Here is a 16,131-nt window from a genome sequence, read left to right on the forward strand (position 1 = left end):
TATTCAAAAGTAAAATATAGTTAATGAAATATAGAAATTAGATTAGGAAATGAGACACTGAAAGCAGTACATGAGTTTTGCTATTGGGGCAGCAAATTAAATGATGATTGCCGAAGTAGAGAGGATATAAAATGCTGGCTGGCTGTAGCACGAAAGGCATTTCTGTGAAGGTCGGCTGCAGAAGGTGCCAGCTCAAAAGACCGTATTACGTATTTGGGTAAATTAAATGATAAGAATGTAAATACAGTATCAAAATTAATTTATACAGTGAACAGCATTTTCTAACGGGACATATGGGCCTACTTGTTACCAACATGTGGTGCATTCGGAAAAAACAAGAGCTAAAGTTATCAGACCAATCCTTACTAGATTGAGGGTTAGCACTTTCTTCCGAAAACCCCTTCAATTTGTTAAATATGATACAAATTTAAATGTTGGGAAGTCAGTTCTCAAAGTATTTATACGATACTGAAACGTGGACGATAAGCAGTTCAGCGAAGAACGGAATTAACGTCCTTGAAATGTGGTGCTAGAAAAGTTCGCTGAATATAACAGGCGTACAACGAGTAACTAGTGAAGAGGTACTGAATGAAACTAGAGTGAAAGGAAATTAATGCTATAGTTGACTAAAACAAAAGATCAATCGAGGACATATCATAAAGCATGAATTTAGTAGTGGAGCGAAATGTCGGAGGTAAAAGTTGCAGAGGGAGACCAAGGGATGAATAAAGTCAGCAGATTAAAATGAAAGTAGGTTGTAGTAGAGCTTCGGTGATGTTGAGATTTACAAAGGATGGAGTGACGCGGAGAGCTGCACGAAACGAGTCTTCGAACCGAGTACTACTACAACAACACATGATCGCATTTTAATTACAAGCGTTGGTGTGCCTTTGAGTAAAAAAAAAATCGGAAATCAAGAAGTAATGCATTCACATATTTTCCTTGACTCATTCAAATCGTCTTGTGAGAGGAGCGTGAATTAGGTTTCGCATGAATGATATTTTCGGAGTCCACGCCGCTGGACATGTAAGAGGTCTTCTATTTGCGTTCAGAATATTCTACAACTGATTGAGGTCTTTGATATTTGACGGCGGTTTTGTGGATCACTTCTGCTACCCTTCTCGACTTTAGTTTCTTACAACCAGGGATCGAAGGCATACACTGATAGGCCAAAATAGTATGACCACTGCCCACTGCGACGTTGGATGCCGCCTGGTGGCGTTGCGGGCACGTGACGCGTTAACAAGAGTATGTAAGCGGAGCACACACGGACAGGGGGGCACCAAAATATGAAATAGAGCTGACATGGGCGGGGGATCATACTAGCGACGATATGAGCTGCAAATAGGGAAATCCAGTGAGATAAGCGACTCTGACAAACGTCAGGCCATTATTATGCAGAGCCTGTGAACGAGTTTCTCGAAAACGGCGAAGGTGGTTCAATGTTCACGTGCTGCTGTCGTGAGCATATACGGAAAAGGACAGTGAAACTACCACTAGGCACTAAATGGCTGGACGTCCACGACCCTTCACGTGGGATTTGGAGACTTGTCTGCTCTGTAAAGCAGGATTGATGGTGATCTGCGGTATCTCTGCAGAAAGAGCACAATGCTGGTGCACGCACTAGCGTTTCAGAGCACACCGTTCATCGTACATTGTTGAACATGGAGCTCCGCAGCAGATGACCCCTATATGTTCACATGTTGACCCGACGACATCGTCAAATACGATTGCAGTGGGGACGGGATCATCGGGTTTCGACTATTGATCAATGGAAACGTGTCGGCTCTTTGCTTGAATCACGACTTTGCTACACTAGGTCGCTGGTCCTTTCCAGAAAAACCGTGTAACACCATAGCTCTAATGCTCTACTGATTTATTTTGCCTTTTGTTTTATTTAATGTTACATCGTTGAGCTTCTGTAAATGTGTTTGAATCGATAACACAAAATTGTATACTCCTTTCTTTGTTAAAACTCTGCTGTCATAATTTGATTCTATGCAATGTAGTATATCTGTCATTTAAATTCTTTGTCTCAATTGGAGGGAGACAAAACTTACTGCATACATTTGGAATTTGGGTGAATAATTTTTTGTAGAAATACTAATATGTGCAAATGTTCTGTTTTATTTAATGTGTTTGGTTGCTGTTATGTAAACTGCTGACCCTCACTTAGGGTTCTTAGTTATCCTGTATGTAAAAGGTAGTGTGGTTCCCATCGGGAACGGAACCTAGTAGGGCGCACAAGTTGTCGTTGGCCTAGGTGGAAAAGGTGGAACAAGAGTCAGTCGAGGACGAGCTACCAAACTGTGCATTGCCCATGTAAAAGTTGTATATTGTGCTCGTTCCGAGAGAGGCTTTTCCTGCCGCTTACCAGTGCCTCGGATGGATGGATAAATATCTATTTTTGCCACCAAGAAGGGACAGAGTTCAACAGTTATGCCTGCAAATCCACCTACCAACATACAGTTGCCACCACATTGTGCAATCACTGTAACGGAATACTATAATAATGTACAGTGACGGATCAGCTTATTGGATGTTTTAGTGTGCACAGATATAAGGTAACTTATAACTGAATTTATGTACCTACCTAGAATTTTTCCCTATCACAACATCGCTCACGTTCCTCTCCATTTGAACTATGATTACCTAGTGTCCTAGTTTGTGGAAAAATTGAAAGCCTCAAAGCCAATTAGTTAATTGAATAATGTTGTTTGATCTTTGGTAAGAAGGGAATATTCAGATTTACTGTAGATTTAGTGAAATTGTGGGATGTAGTAAACGTAGTTTTGTGAAGTTTCAAAGTAACCTATTTAAACATTTACTTGAAAAATAGAAGACTGTGGTAATAAAGACAATTTGCTGTTTCTTTTAAAGATTAAAAGTTCTTAAAACTGAGGCTTATAAAGTTTTGCTTAGTTAATGATCATAGTGCTGCATGTAGTAAATTTTAAAAGGTGAGCTAGTTTCTTGTAAATTTGTCAACATTGTCTCTCACTGCAGTAAAAATCGTGAATTGCAGGTGTGGAAAGTTGAATGCTTGCTAAGCACTTGTTTCTTTTGGGTACTGAAAAGTGCATATTAATAGTGTAATAAGATCCACAGGTTATCCTTTACCACTATTTATGAAAACAATAATTTCTTTATTCAAAAGACAGTGAGAAGTAATATGTTAGTGATTTCAATTTAAATTTCATTCTAAATAGAATAGTATTTAGTTGAGAGATGTTTAACCTGTGACCAGTTCATAATAATGCAGTGAACTACATTTATAATTTTATGTCAGCTAGGAAAATATTTGAACAATGATTTTGAACCTATGTCCAATTTATGATTCTGCAGTGAATATTAATAGTAATGTTACAAAACTTATTCGGTTTGAATAAGCCCTGAAAGTAATAGTGTGTTTCGTCATCTGTCATATTTAAGCAAATAGTCTGTCCTGCTCTGTCAGCTTCCAGTCTTAACCGTGAACATATGCAGGTGTCAGAGTTCATTGCACTCGCCTGTGGCAAAATATAGGTTGTGTTTGTCCTTTAAAGTTACTCATACCTACTTTCTTAAACAAGAACGTTAATCTTTCTCTTGCATAATTAGACTGGCGACCGTTTTCTTTATTCTTTAAACAGTGTAGTTAGGTAAAACATTATTTGTTACTGCCTGAATATTTACGTAATTCTGACTTTCACTTCCGATAAACCACCTCCGTTAGGTGAAACGCGCTCAATATAACAAAATTCCTCTCAGAGGGTAACACTGCTCTGTTGCGTTATGCCATAATTGGTTTAACAAGATAGTTTTATTTCACATCCTGCCTCCAACTTTAAGGTTATGGTATAGCAGTAGCATACAGCGGTGTTATAACCGTCATCGAGATGAATTGCGGCCGGCCGGAGTGGCCGAGAGGTTCTAGGCACTACAGTCTGGAACCGCGCGACCGCTACGGTCGCAGGTTCGAATTCTGCCTCGGGCATGGATGTGTGTGATGTCCTTAGGTTAGTTAGGTTTAAGTAGTTCTAAGTTCTAGGAGACTGATGGCCTCAGCAGTTCAGTCCCATAGTGCTCAGAGCCATTTGAACCATTTTTGATGAACTGCGGCTCGAAACGTGCAGCACACCATGGATGCAGGCTGATGGGAGCAGTATTACGCTATCTGAGATATTCTCCTGTACTTGTATGGACCTGTGGTAGTAATCGAAGACACACCGAAAGCTGCGAACCACCTGCATTACTTCATGCTTGATGTCTTCCCAGCGGCGATGTCATCTGTTAGCAGTATAACTGTCAGTGTCTCGGAGCCAGAACCGTGCTACAGTGGTTTGAGGAGCATTATAGTGAACTCAAGTTCATGTCTCGGCCACCAAATTTCCTTGACGTAAATCCTATGGAACCCATGTGGGTCGTTATCGGGCGCCATCACCACGTGCGCAAATCAGCGGCCCTTTATTTACGTGAATTACATGACCTGTGCGTAGACATCTAATGCCACATACCTGCACAAACCTACCAACAAACTGTCGGACCCCTGATATGCGGATTAAGTGACGTATTTCGTTCCAAAGACGGACAGACAAGCTATTAAGCAGGTGGTCATAATGTTTTGGCTCATCTGTGTACTATGGTTAAGAGAGGGAGCTACCTTAGCGGCACTTAATTTGAACTGAATTCCCATAGGCGCTGGGACCTAGTTCAGTTTTGTCGATTTAAACAGTTTATCAGCACCACTGCCACTAATTTGTATTCTGTACATCTCTACAGCGGTGCACGGACAATTCTAATCCGTAATGTTGGATTAACGTTTGTAAAGGATTTTTTGGAACGGAATTCACCATTTCTGCTTTGGCTTTCCTACTCCCACTTTCGGCTCATGTGTCATCCGTTGACACTAACTTTGTTGTCACTGAAAGCCTTACAATATGACCAGAATGTTTTGGGTTTTAAGGAGGTACTGCAAGGGTAGTCGTTGAAGGCTTCACGCGTTCCACGTTTGGCAGTCAAAGGAAATTTTTGTAAAGTCTGTGTATCTATATACCGATACTTTGTTTTACACCTATTGCACACTAGTACTGTCTCTTCGTAAATTTCCTTATGGAGACTATATGTCTTGAAGGGTCCCAATTTAGTACATATCTATACGATGATTGGTGAACCATTCTTCGAAACGTGAACCTTTGTTCCTTTTCGTACTCTTGATCAGAACTAAATTTTTTGAGTTCCTCCTTGAGATATGACGTCCCTACTTCTTTATATAGTTACTGAACATGTAATCTTTCTACTTGTTTTAGTTTTCCCTTGTGTTGTGGCTTATTTTTCCTACGGCTGATACTAGTTTCAAAGAAGACAGGCGCGAAGAGGTGTCAGATCTATTTGTTGCCATTACAGCTAATGATTTTCGTTATGAATGTGTTTCTGAAATATCTCTTCTGAGTATCTTTCAGAGAAAGCATTTAATATTATTCCTCAGTGTGTCTTGTCACGCCACTAATTAAAAAGCTGTAATTGACAGTTGGATCATTAAAGTCTCCTCCAATTATGACAGTATGATTGGATAACCTATGTATTAGAACGTATGTATTAGCAAACTGAAAATTTCCCCAAAGTTTTCGATTATACATTAGTATGTGTGTGATGATCGACTGAAGGATCCATTTATAAATTTTTGTCCAATCTTGTTACTGAGGCCTGTCCAAACGATCTCGCATGCAGTTTTGGTTTACAACTCGGCGGATTTCAGTTTTTTGTCTACTACGTCGAATAAACCACATTTCTTCCCATTGGCCTATATCTTCGATGTACACTTAGGTTTACTCCAAAACGTGATAGTTTCATCAGAAAGTCCGCAGCCGCCTCATCTTGTGCAGTTGAGCTATTGCTCCGTCTCTGATGGCGCAGATTTCCACGGAACATCAAGTACTACATTTTCGTTTGCCTTACGTCAACTTGGCAGTTATGGTTGCGTGGCATTATGGTACAATTCCCAACCGATGTTTCTTAGGCACCGTTTAGCAACCGTTGCAAGGGCTTCTTCATCGGTGAATCATGTTTCACGATGGAACTGTTCGCTTACCAGGAACAAGATAGTCACGCAATGAAAGTGACAAAGCCATTATTTCATAGCGGCACTGAGTCGTTACTTATAATTTTCCCACGATTAGTTTCAGCCACAGGCAACAATTAAGTTGCACAATTATATAAAATTATCTGATCTAGACGTCATGGGGTAACATCTCTAATACAGGCATTGAACAAAAATGTGTAAACACCGTGAGAAATGCACACTTGCGCATAAATGCAGATTCTAGGATACTGTACGTTGCTTTGTTGTATTTGACAGCGAGTGGCACCTACGTAGTGTTCTCAATTCGTTGCCAGTGTCAGTCGTGGACAGAACAACGTTCTATGTGATTATGAGTGCATTATGCTGGAGATAGTGAATTCGAACGTGGGCATGTTATTGGTGCTCGTATGGGGTGGCGGGAGGAGGGGGGGGGGGAGTTGAGTTGGGGTGGCGTGTTTCGGTAACCAACGTAGCCGAAGTGTTTTGATTTTTTTTCAAGAGGCAGCGTATTGAAGATTCCATACCATATTGATTGGAAAAACATCGTACGCCAAGTCACAATTTGGGTGTAAGTCTGTTCTGAGTGATCGTAACTGGCGGTCACTGAAGAGTATTGTGACGATAAAAAAGAAGACGACAATAAGCAGAATATTGTTGCAGGGGGAGTTGGAATTCCAAAACCACTCAGCTGTGATGCAAATACCTGTAATAGGAGAACATTGTGCTAATGCCATAGAAATTAGACAATGGAGCAATGGACGAAAGTAATTTGGTCAGCGAGTATTCTTTCACACTGTATCCAACATCTGTCGGAGTTTACTTCTTAGGAGTGAAACATAGCGGGAATTCAGTGATGATTTGGGCAGTCACTTCGTTGTATTCCAGGGGCCCCATGGTTACTCTGCAAGGTAGCATTACTGCCAATAATTATGTGAGCATTTTGGCTGATCAAGTACATACAATGGTATAATGTTAGTTCCCAAATGGTGATGCTGGGTTCCAAAACGACAGTGCCCTTGTTCACAGCAATCGCGTCGTCCATGATTGGTTTTGTGAGCCCTAGGATGAATTGTTCAGTCTATCCTGCACACTGCAGTCACCAGATCTCCATATTACTGAGCCCTGGTTGTGTACATTGGAGAGAAGGGTGCGCGATCACTATCCACATCCGTCGCCATAACATGAACTTGCCATTATTTTGCAGGGAGAATGGTATTACATTTCCTTTACAACCCTACATGACCTGTGTTCATCTATTCCGAGACAAGTGGAACCCGTTTTCAATGCCAATGGTTTTCCTACACTGTATTAGGTATGGTAATGTGACGTGTTTGTGATGTTTCCATATTTCTGTCCATCCCTGTGTTTCCATCCTCAGCTGATACGTCGTACATAACTCTCCACTGCTTATGCACACGTGATCTGTTCGAAAAAAAATGGCTCTGAGCACTATGGGACTCAACTGCTGAGGTCATTAGTCCCCTAGAACTTAGAACTAGTTAAACCTAACTAACCTAAGGACATCACAAACATCCATGCCCGAGGCAGGATTCGAACCTGCGACCGTAGCGGTCTTGCGGTTCCAGACTGCAGCGCCTTTAACCGCACGGCCACTTCGGCCGGCCGATCTGTTCGAAATATAATTCGAATATGAGAGAAATTCCACAGATGTCATGTATTCAGAAATCTTATGACGCAGAGCTGCAAGTGTCAAGGGGACAAAAAATGACTAAATCACGATGAAGGTGGACATTACCTTTAAATTGTGCAACTTCGTTCATTGAGTTACATGCACAAGCGAAAATTTTCAAATAAAAACTTTCACATATTAGCAAGTGATGTAATACGATGAATTACCGAATAAAGAAATAAAATAAGTGAACTTCATTTGACTGAAAAGAATTAAATACCGAGGATTATTCCTACTTGGGGCATTAAGCTATCCAGTTTCTGCAAACGGAGAGATTACTAGGTAGTAACAAAATATCCAGACAATGCCGTCTAGCCTTGCTGTATACTTTGAGACTACGTGTCTACCATGATTGGTACGTCAGTACCTATCGTACGTTGCTTTACTTTGAAATACGTGCATTCCTGAAGACTGTTGATGTCAATTTATCTAAAGCAATTCTCTGTTTCTGCATGTCCTTTCTGATCTGAGGATAAACAATCGAAACTGGTTATCAAATTTAATGGTGTACTGTTTGCGATCCAGACACTTAAAAATTAATACAAAATTAATTTTGTTTTATTCTACTTAAGATCGCTTTGCTCCATTTTATGATAATATTAGGCATTACTGACAATATTCCTTGTCAGGCAGTGGCAGATGCGAATAAGCTTTTCAAAATAAGACATAAAATTGGATAGGAACATTAAAAAATTGTTTTTAACAGAAAGTGTTTAAAACTAGCCATTAACCCAAAGAAATCTCTAAGTAAATTACCAATAAGTACCTTTAGCATAAGCTGTTGAAGTTAGAAGTGAGCTGCTGTAGTTGAAACTGCAGATACGTGAATCGTACAAAGTAAAAGACATATACACCAAGGAGATTCGCAGGTGGAGTAGTGGTTAAACAGTATGTAGTCTCATGCTCACACTCACAATGTTAAGACCAACATTAAAAGGCGTGTAACTAGGCTTGTTGAACCCATTCACAAGTGGCATGCGAACAAAATTGTATAAGGAATGTAGGGAAACAGGTGAAAAAGCAACACTGAATATACACTCCTTCTACGAGAGGCTTCAATCTATTGCAGATTACCTTATTAGATAAGCGTCTACAATTTAATGTTTGCGCTGAGCTAAATACGAATAAAATAAAACAAATTTAAGTGTAACAAAAATAGACACTGAAGTAGCTAAGAGGAATGAAATTAGCACTACAAATAGTGCTGTTAAAACTGAAAAATGGTTAGCTATGCAACGTAAATCTAATACTTCATTCAGTTCAAACAATAAATTGCCAAGAAACGTGAAACGGAGAAGGCTATCGTCACTAAGGCAAATAATGTTAACAACATTCCATTGTTTATTATAACGAATACATTAAGAAAACACTCTTTTTTAACTCAAATGGCTTCATTGTGATTAAAAATAACATTCCACAGTTAAGATTACAAATTTAAAAAAAAGAAAAATAAATTAGACTTGTTTTTGATAACTTTACTTCTCCAAATTATGAACCGAACAAAGTATTTAATCAGATATTAAAAGAAGCTTATATCTTTCAGCATTCTTACAGTATAAAGAATAGTTACAACTTTACTAAAATGTTGACAGTTGTTCAAATACTGTGTGATGCAAGGCTAACATCATTTGACACTGCAATTTGTGCACTAATGACACCATAAATGAATGTTTACAGATCGTAAAGGATAACTTGCTCTCACATAGGAAGGTTAGTAAAGCTTAAGTCACTGAACTGAAATAGTTACCAGAGTTACGGCTAACTTACAACTCTTTTGCATTTAATATAAAATCTGTCACCAAAACAATGGGCTTCCTGCCGATAGTAGCTTAGCAGATACGTTAGCAGAAACATTTATTAACGCCCTGAGAACTTTTTTTCGAAAACACAGAGCATTTGAAGAAAAAACTGTATACTACAAGCGTTATGTTGACGACATTCTATGACTCTTTGTTAAGTAGCATACACCCAAAATTTAATTTCACGTTGAAGCTAGAATATAAGTGCTGTATTAGGTACCGAGATCTGATTATCAATAGGAATAATAACAAGCATGTATTTTGGATTTTTTGGAAACCAACATGTACTAATGTTATGATTGATGCACATTAGTTTCATCCAAAATGTTATAAGAAAGTTTTCTTTTGTTCTGCGGTCCATCGTCTTTTGTGCTTACTCTTAATACAAGATGAAATCGACAAAGAAATTGGTATCTTAAAAGAAATTGCACTAGCGAATGGGTACAAACCAACCAACGTTACCAATATTCATAATAAACTTAAAAATTAAAAACCTTCACACAATGCTAATAGCGCTTTGCCTGGCAATGATAACCGAAAGCTTAAAATTAGATTTATAGCCATGACCTACAACGGTCGTGTCTAACGTAAGATTGAATAGTGCTTGTGTAAAGCTAACATAGATTTGGTTTCCGAACGACCGACACCCTAAAAATATGCCTCCGCGACTGAATAGGTCCAATGCGTAATACTTTTTAAAAACTCTAGAGTGTATAAAATTAAATGTAAAGACAGTGACGAATATTACATTGGTCAGATATTTGTTTTAGGGAACATACACACACCCAAAATAAAACGGCCTTTGGTGTGCACATCGCTGCAAAAGAAACATACCGTGCAGGATGTTGGACATGGAATGGAGGTGCTGCTCAATGCGCCAAGGTTAGAAATTTACAGTTATAAGAATGAAACCCTGGTCTTATACTTAATGAACAGAGAGAATTTAATCAGGGCTATTTCTTCAATAGTTTCGATGATCTACTTTAATTTTATTTAGACGGGATGTGCTGGAGAGTTGTTTGTCATAGGCGCTGTCCCCGTCGACTGCGATCTGCGTTTACGTCTTCCTGCTTCAATCTGCTCACTCGCTTTCGACGTCGGTCTTCGTTGTGGTCATGTGCTGGAAGGGGGCGCTTCACCTACATTGGCTGTCTGTCAACCTTTTATCTTATTTTGATTGCTTGTTTCTAATTTCCGTTATTCTGCACTCATATTTCTTTAAATTTATGTTGTACTCCTTCTCTTTTGAGATTAGTGAAATATATTACCTTCTATTAGTAACTGTTCTCTCTTAAGTAGTCATGACTTCATCACTACGATTTTGGTGTTAGAGCGTCAGATACGTTTACCTTTTTCTTCTTGCTCTTAACATTTTTCTCGCACATTCTATAGTAATACTGCTTTTATGTGATACGTTTTGTAATTGTGTGTACTTTTGAACCACCTGCGCTTTATCTAGCAATTCTTGATTGGTCTATGCAACATCCAGAGCTGTTAGTATGTTTTTGGTTTCGAATAGGCCACATATAAGTTTAGCCTACTATGCATACTTGTATACTGCATCTTCTTGGTTTTGATAAGTTACGGGATGTGCTGGAGAGCTGTTTGTCATAGGCGCTGTTTTGTATCGATGAAGTGTAAAAGATTTATACTCATGTGCTATTTTAGTAGGCACGCTATGTTTCTTTGTTTATTATTATTCGTGCTCTCTGCTTATCGCAGATTGTATCTTTTATGCTGATTTATTTCACTATTTGTAATGATATTGTTTGTTTCTATTATTCCAATAGGTTTAGAATTACTCTTTTCTTATCCTCGTTTGTACAGCCAGCACATTATTGAAGTTGTCTTTTATATAAGACTCGTATGTCTTTTATTTCTTTATTTCCCTATTTTTGTACGGCTGAAAAACTGATTATTGTTCACGTTCATAGACGGCGGCTTTTCCTTTTTTACGTAGAACCAAGATGTGAAGATGTTATGATCTAGCCTTAATGTATATCTCGATACTCTGTCTTTACCATGTTGGTACGTCATTCCTCCTTATGCGTTAACTGCAGTTGTCGTTTCTAATATGTTACATCTTTCCTTAACTCTGTGTCCTGTTTAGAGTAATGCGGATTTTCTGACGTTATTCAAACCATTACAATTTTTATTTTTGTTGTTGTAGTCGGTGTTATTGAGACGTATTTTACTATTACTACGACTATTTTAACAAACAAATGGATCAATAAAATGTTTGTGTGATCTCAGCGTTTGTGTAAAGTTGCATGTGCAGCCTCAAGCTTCATATCGTTATTCCTAATGCATAACTTTGCATAGGCTTCTACTCAAACGACTTTCTGGAAAACACTAATGTCTCTCGTTCTCATAGAACATGCAGATTTATGTCAGAAGAAGCTGAAAAGTTCTGCATTTGCAACAACGTATCAAAAATTAAACAAAAACGTAAATCTCGCACAAAACCTCTAATGCGTTGTAATTTGTGCAAATAGATTAACAAGCAAAACAGACCGCTTGGTCTTTAGTTACTTAGATGAGAATATAATTTTTAAACCTTAATGCACAGTTTATTTTTCCAGAAGAGATCAAACTGCGACTCAGAAGCCGATTGCAGCAAGGTTATCAAACTTTATACAATAATTCATTAACTAAAGTAGAAACTGTTCCTGTATTAGTTGTAATAAACCTATTTCTTTCAGTTAATATGTTTAGTTATTGTTACGCTAATTCTGGAGATCAAAACATCGTATCTTGACATTCTGTATCCTGATACCAATAAAGCAAAATGGAAGGCAAATTTATTATACTTCTTCAGTTTGCCGTTCTGTTGGAAAGTATTGTACTCGGCAGTCACATGAAAAGATTCTTATAAAGGCCAAGACGGCTGTGTGAGGTCTGCCACTACGGGAACTGCCCAGAAATGTGTTATGTGCCAACCATGGCGTCACGCTTTTCGACAGTCAGTTTAAACGTTGCAACAGACACTAGCTATGAGGTAGGAATTAGTGGCAAAGGCAAGAGTACCTCGAGGCTTTGAACGCATTTCACATGACTTAGTTCCTTATAAACCCTGTAGCTACAGAATTCCCAGATCAATTCCAAAGTTCCTCCAGAAATACCTCCGCGAGCGTGATTTCGCAGTACTAATTGCAAACTGCGAATTCTCTTACGGAGAAATCCATGCAGGAGTTCCCCAGGGAACAGTGACAGGTTCTGTCTTGTACAGCGCCTGCACCACCCACCTCCTAACTTCACCACACATCACCACCAACTTATACACAGATGATACCAAACCTAATGTGCACAAATCAGTCACATGCCGTATTTCTACGATAACTACGGTATGCTTACCGAGATCTCGAGAAGTGGGCAACAGATGGCGCATGGGATTCAATTCAGCAAGAAGTCAGTCATTCCTACTTACCAAGAGACGACCTCCATAAGTTGAAGATATGTAACTGCTCCACACTCTAATACAATGGACAATGATAGCCAAGTAGCTTCTGGTGAAACTTGATCGGCAGCTGTCGTGGAGGAGACCTCCCAGCAACCAACTACGTAATTATCCATTACAGTCTACTACTGTACAGAGCCTGTGAGTGACTATGCCTGGGGTACAGTAGCAAACACTCACACTGAGGAATTTCAACAGCTTCAAAACAAGGACTACGACGCATATCCCTTGAAGTTGCCGAGCTTGCTGCACACATGAGAAATACTAGTTATCAGACGACTCCAAGACTGCGTCTCGATACTTTATACTACAGCCAGGATTTTCCATAATTCCGCAATACGCCGAATCTGACAGCAGAATGAAAAAACAGACTGCTACAAGCGACCATTGGCCCTATAGGATAGCTACGTAGTAAGATTTGGAGATGAAGGCAAGTGGGCGTGAAAAATATAAAAACAACTTTCTTACGTTTAGAATTACCACATTATAATTAGTCAATAACAACAATGACTTGCTATCCCAAAAATGAAATAATATCTAATACAGTAAATGTAAGCAGGGCGTGGTGGTCTGGTGAGTTTAGCATACGCCCTGCACGTCCCGGGATGAATGCAGAATGGGTGCGGAGATTTTCCTAGCTACAGTTCGCTCACCCGACTCCCCACTCGTCCTCTCAGCCCACAAGCCAATGAGCACCGCGATTCTCTCCGCGGGTAAAAGGCTGCCAGGGCACTGGGTTCGCCACCCGTCTCTTCCTAGTGCCTGGCCGAGAAAGGCTATACTCCACCTACGTTCGGAACAATATATCGGCCACGAGATTGCGCCACAGACTTTACTTTTATTTTTACATTAATGTAAAACAAAAATGAAACGAGAAGTTGATACAGAAGAAATATATAAGTACACTTTATCTTCTTCTTTTTCTTGTGCCTTGACCCGCATCGGCGCAGGGTTGGCATGCTTACTGACGGATATGGAATGGTTATTTTAAGGGGTGGCTAGATGCCCTCCCTGACACCACCCCGTTACCTCCTCGGACAGAATATGTGTCTGCCAAGGGACTGCGTGCAGCGATATTCACATGAAAGTACGCAAAAGTTTTCTAAATGTTCGAGAATCGTGAAACTACTGAAGTGGGACTTCCTGTTATTCACCCAGTGAGATGTGGAGAAACCGCCTAAAATCCACATTCCAGGCTTACCGGCAAGGGAACCCCCGTTGTTAATCCACAGAGCGCATTCGACCCGATGCCGGCGCACCTCCACTTCCCGGAAGCTGTCCTTTACCAGACACGGTTATCCGGGCGGGTCAAAAGAAATACGTAATTATGAATAACCTTATTAAAATAAAGACTGATTATGAAATCTGTGTGTTCAACGATCAAAATTTTTATCCTACTTAAGTAATTTTTGTCTCGATTTCGACTTGCAATATGGTCTGTTTCCTTTAAAGAGAATCACATTGTTTCGTGCTCTTTCCTTTTCGAAAGCCGCACCAGATAATCTTCCGTGACTCATTTGAGAACGTAAGTAATTTGTTATTATTTAGATCTTGGAAAGAGAGCAGTCAGCTTTTGCACCAGGTGGAGGTACTGTCAAAGAAACCCAACTGGCTATGCAAACGTCAGATATGTTGCTGCTGCTGCTATTGTTATTGTTGTAGTCTTCAGTCCCAAGACTGATTTGATGCAGCTGTCCATGCTAGTCATCCTGTGCAAGCTCTTCACCTTTGCGTAACTGATAATGCATACATCTATTTGAACCTGATTATTGTATTCAAGCCATTACATCCGTCTACAGCTTTCACCTACCACACTTCCCTTACTAAACTGACAGCTCCATGATGCCTCAGGATGTATCATTATCAAGAAATTGCTTCTTTTAGTTAAGTTGTCCCATAAATTTCTTTTTCTCCAGTTTGATTCTGTTCCTAATCATTAGTTATCCGATCTCCTCACATCATCTTCAGCATTTTCCTAGAGCACCACATTTCAGAACCTTATATTCTGTTCTTGTCTGAACTATCTTTACCCACCGAGCGAGGTGGCGCAGTTGTTCGCACGCTGAACTCGCATTCAGGAGGACGACGGTTCAATCCCGCATCCAGATTTAGGTTTTCCGTCATTTCCTTAAATCGCTTCAGGCAAATGCCGGGATGGTTCTTTTGACAGGGCACGGCCGACTTCCTTCCCCATCCTTCCCTAATCCGATGAGACTGATGACCTCCCTGTTTGGTCTCTTCCCCCAAATCAACCCCCCCCCCCCCCCACCCAACCTTGGCCCACTTTCGCTTGCGTACAAGTCTACACTCCAGAAAAATACCTTGAGAAAAGATTTCGTAACATTTAAATCGATATTAGATGCTAACAAAAAATTCTTTTTCAAAAATACTTTTTTGTTGTTATCAGTCCGCATTTTGTATCTCCGTACTCCGACCACCATCGGCTATTATGTTGCACAAATAGCTGAACTCATCTATTACTTCTAGTGTCTCTATTTCTAATCTAATTCCCTCAGCATCGAGTGATTTAAGTCGATTACATTCCATTACCCTTTTTTACTTCTGTTGATGTTCATCTTATAATCTCTTTTGAAGACACTACACATTTCGTTCAGCTGATCTTCCACGTTATTAACAATCTTCTACAGAATGACAATGTTGTCGGTAAACCTTAAAGTATTTATTTCTTCTCCTTGAACTTTAATTCTGTTTTCAAATTTCTCCTTGGATTACTTCACAACTTACTCAGTGTACAGATTGAATAACACTGGGGGTATGCTATAAACTTGTCTCACTGCTTTCTCAATTGTAGCTTATCTTTCACGTCCTTTGATCTTATAACTGCTGTCTGGATTCTGTACTAGCTATATATAGCCTTCCGCTCCTTGTATTTTGACCCTGCTATCTTCAGAATTTCGAAGAATGGTGTCCAGTGCACGGTTTCAAAAGTTCCTCAAAATCTACAAATGCCGTAAACATGGGTACATTCCTTTCTTTAACCTCTAAGATACGTTGTAGGTTCAGTATTGCGTCACATCTTCCTACATTTCTCCGGGACACAAACTAACCTTTCCCAAAGTTGGCCTCTACCAGTAGTGGGTTAGGGCGGGTTCTGGTAAAGATA

Source organism: Schistocerca americana, chromosome X (assembly GCF_021461395.2).
Source record: "Schistocerca americana isolate TAMUIC-IGC-003095 chromosome X, iqSchAmer2.1, whole genome shotgun sequence".
Taxonomy (NCBI): domain Eukaryota; kingdom Metazoa; phylum Arthropoda; class Insecta; order Orthoptera; family Acrididae; genus Schistocerca; species Schistocerca americana.